Source organism: Equus caballus, unplaced genomic scaffold (assembly GCF_041296265.1).
Source record: "Equus caballus isolate H_3958 breed thoroughbred unplaced genomic scaffold, TB-T2T unassigned-0002706, whole genome shotgun sequence".
NCBI lineage: Eukaryota > Metazoa > Chordata > Mammalia > Perissodactyla > Equidae > Equus > Equus caballus.
Window position 1 is genome coordinate 145,529 of NW_027222387.1, and position 14,155 is coordinate 159,683.

The following is a 14,155-nucleotide window of genomic DNA, read 5'->3' on the forward strand; positions in this document are numbered from 1 at the left end:
CCTGAAGAGCCAGTGCTGTGGCTTGTTCATCATAGTAGCTGAGTGTCTGGCCCAGAGGAGGGACTCAGGAAGTCTCTACTGCCTAAACTGTGAATTTTATTGAAATATGATAATTTAAACATATTTCCAAGTAGTTAAAGTCTGGAACAGAAGGCAATGCTTTTTCTGGATCAATCCCTATAGATAGTACTGAATAGAATGACTCAAAGGACATCGACAGTGTGTTTTCCATTCTCTTCTCTCCCTCCCCCAACAGCCCTTAAAAGTGTTCCTGTTCAGTTGTCTACCTAGATCTGGATCATCTGCATCCAGACCTGGACAGACACACTCACACTCATTATATGTTAGGGGTCTAATTCAGACCATCTGCTCTTTCATAAAAAGTGACAGCTTTTAGATTCCTTTAATGTTTCTGCTTATAAAAGATCATAGCTCTATAATAATTGGTCTTTTCCTACTAATTGGTGACAACTTGAATCCCCTTTTACCTGAGCATCAAAACGTTTTGAATATTAACTGAGCTTCACGACCTCTCAGTGTGCTTTGTGCCGTGTGTCTGTGGTAGAGATGGGTCAACTGGTCCACTGAAGCACCGCCCGCTCCGGGGCTTGTGGGGGATCTCAGGGCCCGTCACCGACAGCATCACACACAGGCCACGGGCAGCCCAGACCCAAAGCCATGTGAAAGTGGCCGTCCCTGCACTGTAGAATACTGCTGTACGTAAGACCTGGCTTTTCTCAAACCCTGTGCCTATCCCATTTGATTTCTAAAAGTCCAGTCAGTCAAACAACTCATTTCATTTCACTGGTGTGATCAGTCAACAGAAAGAAAGGACTCTAATCATGTATGTGCACAAATACTTCAGCAAAAGCGTGTTTTAAAGGGATTCATACCATGTGCTTGATTTAAATGTTAAATGACCTAAGCATCGTTTGGGGAAATTTACCAATACTTTAGCTATGTCTGTGCTTATACGAGTTGATATTTTTGTAATAAAGTGCACCCATTTGTTTACTATATAGATTTATAATTAATTATGTAAAAATAATTATGTAATAATTACATACTACATAATATTAATTATATAATAAAATCACATAAACTCAATAATATAATTATTAAAATTATATTTTATAATTTTTATATTTTATTATATAATTATATTATTTTAATTCATTACATGTAATTAATATAACATAATTTATAGATTATATATTAAAATAAAGTCATTGTTTGTAAGAGCAATATTTTTAAAAGTATTAATATTTGTATATTGCTTTCTAGTTTAAAAGCTTGAGTAATACTGATGCAAACCATAGGCCAATTCAGGGAAATCCAGAATGTGGTATGAGCTGGAATCCACAGGACTCCGGAGGGTTATGTGAGAAAAAGTGAGCTTCCTCCGTAATCTCACCCCTTCCAGACAATATATATATATATATATATATATGTTAGATGAAAGCAGCATTAATATCTTATCTAGTAATTTTGATAATGAGGTTTTTGAGCAGTTTCTGGCACACAAACCTCCCAGAATTTCCCAGATTTGAAATTAGAAGACTGTAGAAATAGAGTATTACCAGGGACAAAACTTACATAGTTTAAAAGGGGTAAAAAGTCATGACACCTAGGCTGACTGCACAAGAATCACATGAAGACACTTGTTAAATTGGTAGGTCGATTGGCAAAGTCTGAACGAGGTCTATAGGTTCAAAAATTGTACTGTATCAGCACTGATTTCCTAACTAATTATGCTAGTTACATAAGATATCCTTATTCTTTAGGAAATTTATATGGAACTATTTAGGGGTAAAGGAGCATCAGACCCACAACACACTCTTAAAGAGTTCAGAAAAAATGTGGATAGGTAAGTTGATAGACAGGTAGGCAGGTAGAAAGGAAAAACAATGAAGCAAATGTGCTAAGATGTAACATCAGGAAACCAGGTAAAGGATATATACGGGAATTCTTTGTACTACTCTTGCAAATTTTTTCTAAGTTTTAAATTATTTCAAAATAAAAAGTAAAACAAGAACAACAACATTACTGGGCACCACTGCCAGAAATTTGACTCAGTAACGTCTGATAAAGGCTTGGCATCTGCATGTTTTAAAAAATTTCCAGAGTATTTTGATGCATGTTTTGATCCCCTGGTCTGGAGCACTGGAAAATGAACAATCAAACAACACTGCACAGCTTTCTTCCATCCATAAATGAAATAATATAAAATCCCAGCACTGCTGTGACACGGCTTCCATAGGAGGATGTGTGTTTTATAACTTATAATAATAACTGTTTACTCTCCATTCAATTCACTTAGTATTTGCTTAATGCCTTTAGTACATTAGAATAAGTTAGAATGAAAATATCCTTTACCTGCTGTTGTCTGCTAAATACATTTTTAGAAGGTATGTGATTAGCTACTCTAAACAGCATTCCAAAGTATCTTACCTCTGCAAATGTTTGGAGCAGTTTACTTGAGCAAAGGCCTGTGGAAGAATAGCATCACAATGCGACCTTGTGCTGAAAGCATGTAAAAACTCTTAGAATCCTGAAGCAGGAATTCCACTGTTGTAAAATCCACTGCACTGTTAGCTGGAAACTGAAAATTAAGAAGGAAAAAACACATAAGAATGAGTATACAACACAAAAACATCTTTGTAAAGCCAATCTAATATTAATTATGGAAGTTAAGAAGAGTACGCATTCACACCTACATGCCACTCCTAATTTATCGCTCTGGTGTAAAAAGCAACAATTAAACAGGCTTTGTTGGAGATAAAGTTCTTGGAGTTGCTTCTGGTATTGTGTATTCAGATTCCAGGAGTTCCCTAAACACGGTCAACTTCAAAATAAAAGTTAAGTGAAAGAACATTATCCTCTTCAGAAAAGAGAGAGAATCACCAAATGAGTTAAACAACAGATTTTGAAAACTGAGGTTGTTTCATACACAAATTACTGTGGAGGCATTGGAAGAGTCACATTTTGGTGGTAGGCGTGTAAGTTCTATGTGGTACCTCTCAATCAACTCAGTTATCACGTTGAGATTTACCTTCACATTCCATTACATGAAATGTAATACTAGGTTTATTGAAAAATAATGTGTGCTCTCTCTCTGCACAACACAACTTCAGCAAAAAATAAACAATTTGGGTAAAAGTGAGCTGTGGGCAAAAGAAGCTGGCAGAATTTTTGTCCCCTGTAAATTAGTAAAGTGAGTTAATCTACAAATAATGATTTAATGGTATAACAATTTTCTCTCAAGAAACTAAATTACTTACATTAAATTCTCAAACCAATTAGAGGTTAGTGGCAATAATTTCAAAGATTTAAAAAGTTAAGAACAGTGAAGATAAGTAACTTTCTAATGTCACCAAAACTCAGATCAGAAAAAAAATTCTTTCCATTACTAAGATAGAATGCTACATAGTTTTCAAAGGCATTTAGAATAACCATGCTACAATGTGTTTGTTTTGTTTTCTTTTAATGTTCATCGTTTCAGAGACTCTGTTATATTCTGAAACATCAGCATAGTTTTTTTACTGGAACTGTGAGGTAAAGTAACAGAGTTCCTCTGTTTTTCTTTTTTTCTTTTGAGGAAGATCAGCCCTGAGCTAACATCTGCCAATCCTCTTTTTGCTGAGGAAGACTGGCCCTGAGCTAACATCCGTGCCCATCCTTCTCTACGTTCTATGTGGGACGCCTACCACAGCATGGCTTGCCAAGCGGTGGCATGTCCGCACCTGGGATCCAAACCAGCGAACCCCAGGCCGCCAAAGCGGAATGTGCACTTAACTGCTGCACCACCGGGCCGGCCCCAGAGTTCCTCTGTATCACTTACACAAGAAGCATTTGTTTATGAAATACTGAAAGATGAAATGAAAATAAAAAGATTTTAATACTTAATTATACAACATTCAGAAATTCTAATCTAATCTGATGGTTATAGCCAAGCTTCTGGCTTCTCCTTTATCAAACAAACACTATTATTTCCTTACAAAACACTTTTAGTTGGGGGCTGGCCCAGTGGCACAGCAGTTAAGTTCGCATGTTCTGCTCCTTGGCGGCCCGGGGTTCACCGGTTCGGATCCCGGGTGCGGACAGGGCACTGCTTGGCAAGCCATGCTGTGGCAGGCGTCCCACATATAAAGTAGAGGAAGATGGGTACAGATGTTAGCTCAGGGCCAGGCTTCCTCAGTAAAGAGGAGGACTGGCAGTAGTTAGCTCAGGGCTAATCTTCCTCAAAAAAAAAACCAAAAACACATTTTTAGTTATTTTTTAAATCAATGAGTTTAAATTCCTGTGGGAAAAGAGAGATGAGAGATGCTACACATAGGACAGCATGTAGACTAGATGAATCAGTAAGTCTCCTGAGGAGGAGAAACTGGACACAACTTCTTTTAAGGGTGCTTCTCCAAGGCAGTCAGTGTTCAGGAGGGCTTACATTCTTGAATCAATCATTTGACTTCTGTCATACAAAAATCCTTTACTAAGATTTGGGCAAAGGGAAATAAACATAAATTCAGTACTTAGACACAACGTAAAGAAATCTACACGGTTTAAACAGTTTAATGCTTATATAGGTCAATAATTATTTAGATTAAAGTAAATATAGATAACAAAGCCAGAAAAAACTATTAGTCATTTTCCATACAATTTTCTATGAATGGATCTAAGGATACGAGTTTGCTATACTGAAGTTAAACACATATGCATAACTCAACAGCTGAGGATACTATTAAAAGATATTAAACAAGGGGCTGGCCCCGTGGCGGAGTGGTTAAGTTTGTGCACTCCGCAGCAGGCGGCCCGGTGTTTCGTTGGTTCAAATCCTGGGCGCGGACATGGCACTGCTCATCAGACCACACTGAGGCAGCGTCCCACATGCACAACTAGAAGAACCCACAACGAAGAATACACAACTATGTACCGGGGCTTTGGGGAGAAAAAGGAAAAAATAAAATCTTTAAAGAAAAAAAAGATATTAAACAAAATCATAAACTGTGATTTTTCCAATTCAAAATTATTTTGGAGCAGAAGGCACTTTTGTACTTCTATTATGTATTCTTCACAAGTCAGTAAACATTAGGCATCAGATTCTTCTAGACCAAGGGTCAATAAATTACACACACAATGATTCCAAAAATGACTTTTTAGCAGAAGCAAAAGTCACCATCTTTTCACTTCTCTCCCTACTGCCAGTTAGAGCTGCTGCCCACTACCTCTGAGCTGCGTGTAAGAGTGAAACACGGCCCACCGCTGGAAAACAGACAGATAGAAGATGGCAACCAAATACCCTCTGTTTGAAACCAAATCTCGTTCAAGATCATACACGGTTTATGGATTTTCTCTTTTGAGAGACTCCACTAAATTATGCCCCTAGTAAAAGATATGAAAAGTGTTTCTATATATCTTGTAAAACTGCTTTGAAGACATGTCCAGTAGGTTGTTCCATGTCCCTTAAATAATAATACCCCTAATAAATAAGTTCCATAAGTTAAAGACAATGCCTGGAAAGTATCTTTATTTTAAAAAGTGGTAACTTTTAAAAGAGACATTCATGCAACATCTACCACGTATAAGTCATAAGTCGCTAATTAGGAGCTTTAAATCCCCTGGAGGAATTTTTAAAAATATAAAAATTTTCAAAGAGTTTACACTTCAGGGGAAAGAGAGAGAGAACTGGTATACCTACTATAGAATACGTTTTTGCTTTTGTTCTGTCTTAGCTTCCAGGAAGCTGAGTGTTCAAATCTGTATTCAAGTGATGCAATAATTGTTTGCATATGTTTTACGGTAAAGCTATCTTTCTGATTCTTTATTACCTGGCTCTTGTGCCTTTAAACCTAACTTAAACCCTCTTGTAATCAGATTGTTATTTAATAGCCCTCATACTCACAGTTACTTTTTAAAAGTTGACAGGATATAAGTAATAAATAAAGTAATACATAGAATAAATAGATCACTTCATGTTAGGAGTTCAAAAAAATCAAGAACTGAACATCCTAGTAATGGTTACACTTTGCTTTTGTTGTTTGTTTTTTGAGGAAGATTAGCCCTGAGCTAACATCTGCTGCCAATCCTCCTCTTTTTGCTGAGGAAGACTGGCCCTGAGCTAAGATCCGTGTCCATCTTCCTCCACTTTACATGTGGGATGCCTGCCACAGCATGGCTTGCCAAGCGGTGCCATGTCTGTACCCGGGATCCGAACCGGCACCTGGAATCTGAACTGGCAAAGCCCGGGTGGCCAAAGTGGAACTTGTGAACTTAACCACTGCGCCACGCCACGGGGCTGGCCCCTACACTTTGCTTTTTAAAGGTACAGCAATACATACCTGTTTGACTCTGGATAAATCACTTACCCTCTCAGGGCTAGTTTTCTTCATCATACAACAATGGGCTTTAATAACATTAGATCAGTGCTTTTCACATCTTTTTCTTCTTAGCAGAGAAACTTTCTTTTTCAAATCTTACATGGAATTTCCAAATATAAACAGATAAAAGGAAGCTGCATGACTAAAGTCGGAGTTGAGGGCCAGAGGCCACTTACCAGGCTCCCCATTCACCAACCTTTCCTCCTCCAGTCTGTGGCAACTCCAGAGGTGCTGCAAGAGGTTCTGTACCACGTACTTTAAAAGCCACCAACTAAGTGCTGGAATATAGTCTTTGGTGGTTCTAAAATTCACTACGCACCACAGCCAAACTTTCCTATTCCTTATCCCTACAGCTTAGATAGAAACCTTGATACATTATTTTTAAAATTAGTACATGAAATGTGGTCAGAGTTTGCATGTTAAACCTAATAGAAATTAAAAAAATCTAAATAATTCTATTTGTATATCTGAATAAACTGTAAAATATGGTTTAAACATTATTAAAAATTATATATTCACAACATCCAGTAACATCAACAATGATACCATTAAGAGTCATAAGCTCTGTTCAACCAGCTGTCACAAATTCCTATTTGAAATTAGAATTAAAAATGAATAATTAAGAAGTAAATGACAAATTTTTATTAATTCATCTTCACATCCCATGGAATATATCTCCTAGTCTCACTTTAACACAACACTGCTAAATACAAAATAAAAGATTCATACCTTTGTAGAGATTTTCATATAGGCTCTCAATGGTTAAAAGCAAGTTCTTTTCCATAACTAATCCAAATATAGCCAACCAATGTTTTCTAAAGCACTGTAACAAATGTATTAGAGTCCATGGTGGTTTCAAGTACAGCATCTAAAAAGTATTTAGAAAAAAATAGCATCTATGATTTATTTATTATTCCTATTATTAAAGTACCTATTCAGGAATTCCTACATACATTTTTGGGCAAAATATAGTTAAATTCTTTTTAAACTAAAAAGATGTTTTATTAAAGCCAATCATAATCTTAAAGGCTAATTCCATTGCAAATTGCTTTTGTAAAATTCATATTTGTATTAGTCCTTATAGTTTCAGAAACTATATGTGTGAAAAGCAAGCACAGTTCTAATTGGAAAAAGCATAGTTTTAACCAGCAAAGGGCATCAATCTACTTTTCAACACAGTCATTTCTTTGAGGAAATCAGTCTAGTTATTTCATATAATTGGAAAAAATCTATAGAAAAAGTTGTCAACTATGCTCGACACTTGCTACACTCTTGCAAAGACATGTATAAAAAGAGACTGAGGGGCTGGCCCCGTGGCCAAGTGGTTAAGTTCTCCCGCTCCACTGCAGGCGGCCCAGTGTTTCATGAGTTCGAATCCTGGGTGCGGACATGGCACTGCTCATCAAGCCACGCTGAGGCGGAATCCCACGTGCCACAACTAGAAGGACCCAAAACTAAGAATATACAACTATGTACTGGGGGACTTTGGGGAGAAAAAGGAAAAAAATAAAATCTTTCAAAAAAAAAAAAAGATTGATCACTTAGTACCTCAAGACGTCAGCATGGCCTTTTTAAGCATTCACATGCAATGATTTTCCTAGACTCTATTAGGAAATATCTAATTTATGTCAACCCTCCTAGAAGCATCTGATCATTCTTCATCTTGGTTCAACACTTGATAATAACCAAGCAGCAAACACATCATATTGGCAAACATTAGCATCTCCGTGAACATCTGGAATAGATACAGTCTATAGTTGATGGGGAATAATGTTTCTCCCAGCTATAAATGTCAACAGCAAACAAACCTTAAACTAAACTAAAAAGGCCACTATTGCCAAATGCTGTGTTTTACTGATTGCAGAAAAGATGTGAGTCTAAAGAAAATTCAAGATATCTTGCTAATAAGATCAAATTTATACTCTGATTCTCATATTTACATGACATAAGCCAAAATATATACTTCTTTGAATACATATTGCTAGGGGAATTCCCTATACAAGACATTTTGACTCACATATGAGAGAAATTTTTCTGAATTCAACTTCAGCTCCATGAGGCAAGGTGTTTGACACTAGTAGATTCACAATAAATATTTGTTCACTGAAAAAATGAATAAAATATAGTCCTGGTCTTTAGGAAATGTCCATCAATTAATTTTCAAAAGTATTTTCAAAAACTTCAAAAAAAAAACCATAATATTATATAGATTAGTACAATGAAGCTTACACATTTTATACAAGAAATATTTCTTAAAGTAAGGTAACAAATCTTTAGCAATAAAAGAGAAATTTTCATCTATTAGGGTTGAAATAATCACCTCCATCCAAAGGTTTCCAAAAGCAATTTTCATTTCTGTTTCTAATATTGAAGATAAAGTTGTTCCAAGAGATTTTTCAAGGTCAGATATGATGCTTTCAAGTAGAATGAGTAGTCCAGAATTTGTAGATTCTTCCTCATAGCTCTCTTCCAAAGGTGCTGCTTCTTTAAAAAAACCAGTTACAGGCTTTATTTAGGACACGAATAGTAAACATTTCACATATACAGTTAGTATTAAGCCATAATTAATAAATACTTTATGTATATAATTAGTATTTGAATTACTTGGAAAACAAACCAATACTTTCTTTAGAAACATGTATCTCTAGTATACTTGTTTTAGATGCAAGATAAATATACTATGTTAGCCAATGCTTTATCTTTTTGACAAAAGGCAACTAAATATTTTTACTAAAATAGAAATTTAAGAAATGAGTGTGATATTTTAACTACAATTTTATTTTTTATTTTCCACAAAAGGAAAAATTCAAAAAATGCTTTACATATATTTATAATAGAAAACCAAGAACTATGGATCAAAATGTTTTGCTTCCAAAAATAGTATATTTTTCCAATTGCTGCTCACATCAAGAAGGATGAAATATGTTATGAAAGCACCAAAATCTCAGCTTAACTGCCTTTACACCCTCTCCTTTTAAAATGAGCTTTTATTATTTTAATTAATATCATTTCATTAACATTACTATTTTGATACCTGAAAAGAACTGCAATTTCTTTATTGGAAAATTCAAAATATTAAGTGGTTTATCTCTAGACATACAAACTAAGGATTAAAAATGACAGTCATATAATGGGCAAACTGAAAGTATGTGACCCCTGAAAAACCATACACTGGAATATCCTGTTACCTCTAATAAATGCCATTTTGAATTTTATGACAAAAGAAATTTTATTACCAAAAAGGTCAAAAAAGTAGCATGTGTACATATGAATTTTTCTATAATTATATGTAAAAGGTACATACAATATTAGAGATTTCAATAATTACACTCCCCACAGAGGAAAAAGGTGGGATGTATTTTTAAATTATGTCAGATTTAATATAATATACCATCAAATAACAAGCTATAGAACAGATTATTCTGGTCAAGAAAAAGAGATTAAACAACAGTATGGCCTTTAGCTTTTTTAAGTATTAGTTTAAAATTAAAAAATAATTATTACTAGAGTCCCTCAAGTTTCTCTATTACTGAGTTTTTACTGTATTAATAGAAGGTTATGAATATAAGGCTAATTGTAGAAAGAAACAAAAAAATTCTCTCCACCTCAAATGAATATTTCCTGTAGCTACTATTAATTTAAAATCCATACTCTTCAAGGTACAAAATAGCATGCATACAGTGATTATAAATATGTAAAAATGTGAGTGTGCAGACAAAAATTCAAATTAATTTGTAAAAGTGTATGTAGAAGGCAATAATGTTAATTATGTTTTCTTTTGGATTACCATTATAGCATTCATTTATTTCTACCATTTATGTGCCAGCAAATATTCCAAACAATGTTATTTTAAATGTACAAGATGAAAATTTACTATTAATTCCAATTGTTATCAATAATCTTAGTATATAAAATAAGATATATTTCTAATTATTTGTAGTAAGAATACTACCTGCTTTCAATTGTTGCTTAGATATACAGGGCTGATGACATACATCTGTGTTCAGAGATAAGTTTAACAACTCTGCACTCAATTATTCTTTACTGAGTGACTTCACACCACTTATTAGGCCTTTGTTTCTTAAATTTCTATCATACCTAAGGTTGAGGTTAGGAGTAAAATATTTTATTTTTTGTAAGATAAATCACACAGCAACTCAAAATACATGGGATCTAATCAGAGGTTGGTGATTCTCAGCATACATATTAACAAAGGATAGCAATTTTTTTAACAGAAAAGATAAAGGAATTAACACATAGCAGAGGCACATCATATGAGTTTTTGAGGATAATAATAATTATTATATATCAAAAGTTTTCCTGGTACCAGGCACTGTTCTAAGCACTTTACACATATCAATCCATTTAATTCTCACAACAAACCTCCTAGGTGGGAGTGGTACTAATCTTATCGCCATTTCACAGATGAGAACCTGAGGTGTAAAAAGTTTAAGTAACTTGTCCAAAGTTATACCTGGTACGTGGAAGCCAGATTTGAACACAAGAATACGATCATCCAAAAAGAAATAAATAGAGAGCCACAGTAAGAGAAATAATTTACACAGGGCAGGCAATTACAAATTTAGTCTGAGGGAGCATAAGACAAATGGTGTAAATTTGCTATTTGCAGAAAGTCGGTATAATTAGAGCATAGTGCAGGAGACCAATTTACGTGGCTAGAGAGCAAGGACCTTAACAAATGCAAAGACATTTTTAAGGGCTTCAATGGGGAAGTGACATGATCACATCTGTGTCTGTTAAATTGTTATTCTGGAGTCCAGCAGGCTTCCGGCTTTTGTTAATGGCAGAACAGCTTGATCAGACTAACTTTCCCACAGATGAGAATTAGAAAATCTGAACAACAACAGAAAACTATCTGAAGGCTCTCGAGAGCACTAAAATGTAGGCAGAAGCTAGAAGAGGGTCTACCCTCAAGACAGACACTACACTGGTGAAAACAAGAAGTTTCTATCTTTTCGCCTGAGGGCATTCCCCAATTCATCAACGGCTTATGACAGAAAGCCACAGTCTTAGTGGCTTGAAATGTCAGAAGACAATGTTCAGGACTGGCCAGGGCAGATAGAAAGTTAAAGGCGAAACTGAAGAAGGGAGGAAACCACAGAGTAGGTGAGCCCTAAAAGCTGCACATAAATTCTGCCTAGAAAAAACAACACACTGCCAAGAGATGAAGCAATCAACAGAACCAGATTCTGATATGACACAGATGTTGAAGGTATCTGATTGGGAATTTAAAATAATTTTGATTAATATGCTAAAGGATATGGAAAAGTTAATGGAAAAGGGAAATAGCATGCAAAATCAAATGGGCAGTTTCCGCACAGATGAAAATTATAAGAATCAAATGGAAGTGGCTAGCAATTAAAAAAAAAGCAGTTATCAGAAATGAAGAATGCCTTTGACAGGCTCCTCAGCAGACTTGAAATACGTGAGGAAAGAAAAACAAATTTGAAGACAAGTCAACAGGAATTACCCAAACTGAAACAAAGAGACTAAAAGGTTAAAAAAAAACCCAGAGCTGTGGGACAACATCAAACAGTCTAACATACACACATGTATTAGTTATCTACTGCTGTGTAACAAGTTATCCCAAAACTTAGCAACTTAAAACAAGCATTTATTCTCTCACAGCTCCTAAGAGTCAGGAATCTAGGAGCAAGCTGACTGGATGGTTCTGGCTCAAGTTCTCTCACAAGGCAGGAGCATGGTATTGCCTAGGGTTGCAGCCATTTCAAGGTTAGTTGGCACTCATTCATGTGGCTGTTGGCAGGCCTCAGGCCCTCACTGGTTCTTGGCTGGAGGCTTCAGTTTCTCACTATGTGGGCCTCTCCAGAGGGCTGCTCACATCATGGCAGCCTGCTTCCCAGAAGAAGTGATCCAAGAGAGAGAGGAAGAAAGAGAGTGACCAAGAAGGAAGTCCCAGTCTTTTATAACCTAATCGCAGAAGTAACATTATCAGTTCTGATGCCTGCTCTTTATTATGCAGTCAACTGAGCCTGGTATGGTGGAGGAGGGGACTACACATAGGCTTTAATACTAAGAGGCAGAGATCATTGGGGTGATCTTGGAGGCTGGCTACTACAATGTAATTCTGTAATAACAGAGGACAAAAGAGGGAATGGAGCAGAAGAAATATCTGAAGAAATAACGACTAAGAATTTTTCAAAACTAAAGACAGGCACCAAACTACAGATCCAAGAAGCTCAGAGAACATCAAACAGCATAACTTCCCTCTTCTCTACCCTGCCCCCACATACACAAACACACACCTGGGCACATCTGCTAAAAACTGCTAAAACAAACTGCTAAAAAAGCAAAAGACAAAGAAAAAAATCCTGAAAACAATGAGAGGGAAAAAAGACACATTATATAAAGAGGAATCAAAACAATTATAGCAGACTTCTCATCAGAAACCACACAAGCTAGAAGAAAATGGAGTGACATCTTTGAAATACCAGAAGAAAAAAAGTCAACCCAGAATTGCATATCCAGCAAAAATACCTTTCAAAAATAAATAATAAATAATGACATTATCAGGCAAACAAAACTAGAAAATTCATTGCCAACAAACTTACACATGTCAAAGAAAGTTGTTTAGGCAGAAAGAATATGATACCAGACAAAAACCTGAATCTATAAAAAGCAATGAAAAGTGCTAAAAATGGAATGAAAGATTAAAATATTCATTTTTTTATTTTTAAATGCTTTAAACAGTAAATGACTGAAGCAAAAATAGTAGCAAAGTACTATGTGTTTATTATTTCATAAAGGTAAAATATATGACAATGACATCACAAAGCATGAGAGAAAGAAATTGGGAATATACTGTTATAAGATCCTTACACCTCATGTGAAGCAATATAATATTATTTGAAAGTAGGCTTGGATCAAATAAAGACGTATATTGTAAACACTAGGGAAACCATTAAAAAGTTTTTTCAAAAAGGTATAAATAAATCAATAATGGAGATAAAATGGCACCATAAAAAATAACCTAAGAAAGAAAAAGAGAAGAAAAGAGCAGATGAAACAAATAGAAAATAATTAGCAAAATGGTAGATTTTGATCCAACCAAATAAATCAATGATATAAACTCATCAATTAAAAGACAAAATTGTCAGCTTGGACAAAGTACCAACTCTATGCCATCCTCAAAAAAACTAAAGACTCAGATAGTAAATAGATGTAAATAGATGGAAAAAGATATACCACATAAATACTAACCAAAACAAAACTGGAATAGTGATCTTAACACTAAACAAAGGAGACTTCAGAACCAGGAATATTGTCAGAAACAAAGAGAGATATATATAATGAGAAGGGGTAAATTCTCCAGAAGAGAATCCTAAATAATCCTAAATTTGTATCCATCTTACTACAGAGTTTCATAATATATGAAGTAAAACAAATAGAACTGAAAAGAGAAGTAAACAAATCCACAATTATAGTTGGAGATTTCCATACTCTTCTCTCAGTAATCGTAGAATAAGTAGACAGATAATCAGAAAAGTTATAGAAGACCCAAACAACACTATCAACCAACTTGACCTAATGGAAGTTTATAGAATACTCCACCCACAAGAGCAGAATATACATTCTTTTTAAGTGCACATAAAACATTCACCAACGTAGACCATATTCTTGGCCATAAAACAAACTTTAACAAATTTAAAAGAATAGAAATCCTATAAATTATGTTTTCAAGCCATAGCAGAATTAAAGTACAGATAAATAACAAAAAGATAACTGGAAAAATTGCAAAT

The 14,155-nt window shown here is 35.0% G+C and overlaps 1 long non-coding RNA gene across 1 annotated transcript; it reads right to left on the minus strand.

Moving 5' to 3' along the window:
* Nucleotides 1–7,046: 7,046 nt before the first annotated feature.
* LOC138922825 (uncharacterized) lies at nucleotides 7,047–10,466 on the minus strand. Its single transcript, XR_011435944.1, has 3 exons — nucleotides 10,327–10,466; nucleotides 8,695–8,858; nucleotides 7,047–7,242 (listed from the first exon to the last, which is right to left on the minus strand). It is a non-coding gene; the product is annotated as an uncharacterized lncRNA (long non-coding RNA).
* Between the last annotated feature and the right edge of the window lie 3,689 nt (nucleotides 10,467–14,155).